Raw genomic sequence first — 4850 nt, 5'->3', positions numbered from 1 at the left:
CCGAAGCCAGCTTTTTCCTTTGATGCTGACATGGCAGATGGGGCAGAGGTGGCCGAGGCAGTGACTAACCTGTCTACATCTACATTAGTCTCAGGTTTTTTTTTTTTTTTTTTTTTTTTTTTTTTCCTGTTGCTGTTGTTTTTTGGTTTTTGGTTCTTGGTTTTTTCCCCCCCATGAATTGGCAGAGCTTCCTCTCTTTCTGATTCTGCCTTCTTTTCTGATTCACATCCCATCTGCTACTAGATTCTGGTTTCTCAAAGTGTGGATGATACAGAAGGGAGGGACAAGCTGTGGGGGTTGGGGAGGGAGGGACAGAGAGTGCAGATTATTTTGAGAGTTCTGTGTACCAGGGAGTCCTCCGAGACTAATATAACCTGTCTGTCCGAGCCCTCACAGAGAAAGTATGTATTGTGAAGGGAGAACAAGTCCAGGCAGAAGGAAGCCCTGTTGGATATGGGTGTATCAGTCAGAGTTCTCTAGTGTTGGATATGGGTTGTCTCTAAGGGAATTTGTTGTGATAACTTACAGTCTGTAGTCCAACTCCCCAACAATGGTCAGCTGTGAATGGAAGTCCAAGGATCTAATAGCAGCTCAGTTCCACAAGGCAAGTAGAAGAGTGAATCCCCCTTCTTCCAACATCCTTATGTAGGTCTCCCAGAAGGTGTGGCCCAGATCAAAGGTGTGTGTCATCACACCTGGATCTAGGACTTGCTTTGTCCCAGATGATCTTGAACTCAGAGATCTCCTTGCCTTAGTCTCCTGGGATTCACAGCCACTCTGCCTCAAGATCTCCATGCCAAGATCCAGGTCAGAAACTTGTCTCTCCCAGCCTCAAAATCTGGATCACAGGTGAGCCTTCCAATTCTGGATGGTAGTTCATTCCAGATATAGTCGACAACCAGGAGTAGACACTGCAATGGGTAAGAATGTGGAAGCCAGGTGTGGTGGCACAGGCCTTGAATCCCAGCACTCGGGAGGCAGAGGCAGGCGGATTTCTGAGTTCAAGGCCAGTCTGGTCTACAGAGTGAGTTCCAGGACAGCCAGGACTATACAGAGAAACCGTGTCTCAGAAAAACAAACAAAGAAACAAAAGGAGATGTGGAAAAGAGTGTCCATCAGGACAGGGAGGACAGGAAAGGCCTCTCAGGCCTGGGAAAGAGGCAGCTGATGATCTGGAGCAGTTTACCAGGTAGGGAAGCTGCCTACCTCCAAAGGCCATGGACTCCCTGTGGATTTCTGAGTTCGAGGCCAGCCTGGTCTACAAAGTGAGTTCCAGAACAGCCAGGAATACACAGAGAAACCCTGTCTCGAAAAACCAAAAAAAAAAGAAAAAAAGAAAAAAAGAAAAAAAGAAAGAAAAAAGAAAAAAAAAAGAGGGCAGGTAGACTGAAAAAGGAGTTCAAGTTTGGTTCTAAGGACCTGTGGGGCATTAGAAGACTGAATCCTTAAAGCAGCAGGGCAGAGAGCAGGCAGACCGCCAAGCCTAAGTACAGAGAAGAGGGATGGGTTTCTTGTTTTGTTTAGTTTTTTGCTCCTTGAGACAATACCTCACAAGCTGGATTAGAACTCACTATGTAGGGCTAGGGAAATGGCTCAGTGGTTAGGAGCACTGGTTGTTCTTCCAGAGGGTTTCATTCCTAGCATCCATAGGGCAGCTCACAACTGTCTGCAAGCCAAGCCCCAAGAGCTCTAACACCCTCACCTAGACTACTATGTAGACAAAACACCAATGCACTAAAACTAAAAAACAAACAAACAAACAAAAAAAACCCTCTCTATGTAGTCCAGGCTAGTCTCAAACTCATAACCCTGCTTGCCTCGCCCTACCCATTGTTGGGAGTATGGAGGCATTTCAAATCTATTTGTAGGGGCTGGAGAAGATCGTATGTCAAAACAAAAATCAGAGAGATACACTTGAAACATTCAAGTCTCAATCTTCCCTCCAAAGCTACTGCCTGAGGAGGGAAGAGCCCGCCCTGGTATGTGCATACACCATTACGTGCACACAGCATCTCCCCAGTAGACGCCCCTTCAGAACAGTTGTCTCCTCCATTGGTCAACTTCCCTTTTCACTCAAACAAACTGAATCCTCCCCCGATTGAAATCGGCTAACCCCCAGAATGATGAAGGGTGAGACAAATCCAGACCTGGCAGCGAGCATCTCTATAACATTGTATTATATGTTTGGTTTGGGTTCCTAGAGAAAGAAGCTAGCACTTCACATGTACTAGAAAACTCATGTCTCAGGCTGACCTCAAACTTGTGATCTGTATGCCTCTCCCCAGTGGCTGGGTCCAAGCAACTTACTTTCTTTCTTTCTTTCTTTCTTTCTTTCTTTCTTTCTTTCTTTCTTTCTTTTCTTTCTTTCTTTCTTGTTTTTTTGTTTTTTTGTTTTTTTTTCCGAGACAGGGTTTCTCTGTGTTGCCTTGTCTATACTGGGATTGGCTGGTCTTGAACTCAGAGAGATCTGCCTGCCTCTGCCTCTCCAGGGCTTAACCATCACCTGACTGTGAAGTAAATTCCTGGTGTGCACCAGACACTGGATTTGATCCTAGCACCCTCAAACCAAAGCCCAAATATACTAACACCTCTTTAATTCCTAAGAAACAGCTTTTAGTGAGCTAAAATAAAAATAAAAAGTGTAATTCAGAATTGTGTATGTATAATAAATCATGAAGGGAAAGGAGGAAAATTAATAGAAAAATATTGGCTGGGAATATGTCAGTTATAAATAGAAATACATTCTGTGTTTTCCAACCCTATGTGAGCATTTGGTAACAGGAGGAGTGATTAAGTGGGGGTGGGGTCTCTCATATCACTTCCCTCTGAAAGCCAGCAGTCATCTTATTACCTTGGTTTATTGTTCCCTTCATTCCAGCAACATAATAAAGAAACACAATTACAGTTGTGGCTCCTCAGTGCTTTCCCTACAAGCTCCATTCACTGCCATCCAGCTCCATTTAGTCCCCAGCCTCAGAGAGGACTCCACCCAGCAGGAGCAGCTCTTCTGCTGAACCCAGTGGCTGACCCAGGCTTTTCCCTCCAGAGCTGTCGCAGTCTCCAGACACACCAGAAGAGGGCATTGGATGCCCATTACAGATGGTTGTGAGCCACCATATGGTTGCTGGGAATTGAACTCAGGACCTCTGAAGAGCAGTCAGTGCTCTTAACCAATGAGCCATCTCATCCAGCCCCTAAGATCTTATTTCTTATTTATAACTGTATGTGTGTTTGTTTGTGTGAATATCACCGGAGGCCAGGAGTTGGATCCCCTAGAGATAAGAGTTACAGGCAATAATGAGTCAACCCACATGAGTGCTGGGAACCTGACTCACATCCTTAGCAAGGACAGTACACACCTTACTTGCTGACCCATCTCTCCAGCCCCCAATGTTTCTTTTCGCGCTTGCTTGTGAATAAAAAAACCCTGTTAAAACACTCTCACATCCCCCCCCCAAAAAAAAAAAGAAAAAAAGAAAAAAAGAAAAGCCGGGCGTGGTGTCTTTAATCCCAGCACTCCAGAGGCAGAGGCAGGCGGATTTCTGAGTTCGACACCAGCCTGGTCTACAAAGTGAGTTCCAGAACAGCCAGGGCTACACAGAGAAACCCTGTCTCAATAAAAATAAAATAAAAATAAATAAATAAATCACATTTAGCGTGTGTTGGTTCTCCTTCCACTATGTAGGTTCGAGTGGTGGAACTCAGGTGGTCAGGAGCCTGTACCCAACATGCCATCTCTACACACACACACTCACACAGAGCCCACAACCTGCCCTTTGGAAGCAAAGAAGACAGATACAACACAATGTCTATAGGAGGAAAGATGGGAAATAACCCTTGTGGGTCTTCTGCACGTGTTCTACCTACCGACCTACTTCCCTCCTCACACTCCTCATTTCTACGTTTATGTTTGGCTTGCTTTTTTTTTTTTTTTTGAGACAAGGTCTGACTAGCCATAGCTGGCCTAGAACCCACTATGTAGACCAGGCTAGACAGGAATTGTGGAATTAAAAGCGTGTACCACCACCACCACGTGCCAACGTTCCTGTTTAACTTTTAAAGATGAGAATGAAAGAGTAAGATGGCTCTGAGGAATTTATAAACCAAAAGCATCTAGCCCCAAGGCCTGACCACATTGCCTTAAAGCTAGTCAGTTACTATTCCCCGGCCTCAGAAACTTGCCCAAGTACTTTTCAAGTATCATTTCATTGTACATGAGCGACATATACCTTTTGGGAAATAGGTGGCTTAGAGTTGTCAAGTCACTGCACAGTTGTTGTACCCGTTCCAAGGAAGTTCAAACTTGAACTCCGAACCCGCACAAGCAGGAAAACCTGCGCAAAGAGCCATGGTTTGGACGCGGGAAGGGGTTACTATCTATGCTCAGCAGCATCTTTTGATTCCACATTGGTAACCTGAAATCCTGATAAATTGTAAGCGTCAATAAAGAGGATTTGGAGAAAGAAAAGCCCTAGTCCTCCACAAGAGTCAGGGCGAGATGACTTCTGCATCTAAACCTTATTCAGTCCCCTGGGATCTCCCGCGACTTCTCCAACACTGCCTTTCTAGGACCGAAGACCTAAGCTCTCAGGCTCCCCCAAATCGCTCGGCTGAAGGGTGGGGGTGTATCCCCTGCGCGGCCCGCAATAAGGACGCGTCCCCTTTAAGGCGCCGGCTCGCCCGCCGCGGCGGCCGGAAGTGCTGGAGCCCGGCTTGGCGGCGGCGGTGGCGGCGGCCGCCGTGGCGGCTTTGTGCGCATGCTCCGTCGCCCGCCCGCCCTGGCCGCTCGCCGCCCGCCCGCCCGACGGAGACGGTGAGGAGGGGGAGGGGTGGGCGCGCGGCGCGGGCGC

The 4850-nt window shown here is 46.9% G+C and overlaps 1 protein-coding gene across 3 annotated transcripts in view; it reads left to right on the top strand.

Moving 5' to 3' along the window:
* Positions 1 to 4727: 4727 nt before the first annotated feature.
* Positions 4728 to 4850, top strand: part of Gmeb1 (glucocorticoid modulatory element binding protein 1) — a 37186-nt gene continuing 37063 nt past the window's right edge. Inside the window, exon 1 of one of the 3 annotated variants that reach the window (XM_021161118.2) lies at positions 4728 to 4813. The gene's annotated coding sequence lies outside the window, so the exon portion shown is untranslated. The remainder of the gene's footprint in view (positions 4814 to 4850) is intronic. The other 2 variants (XM_021161119.2, XM_029476464.1) reach the window with 2 other exon arrangements.

The sequence above is a fragment of the Mus caroli genome, chromosome 4, assembly GCF_900094665.2.
Source record: "Mus caroli chromosome 4, CAROLI_EIJ_v1.1, whole genome shotgun sequence".
In the NCBI taxonomy this organism is placed as follows: Eukaryota; Metazoa; Chordata; class Mammalia; order Rodentia; family Muridae; genus Mus; species Mus caroli.
The sequence above is the reverse complement of the archived record's forward strand: the minus strand, read 5'-3'. Positions and strand labels throughout refer to the sequence as shown.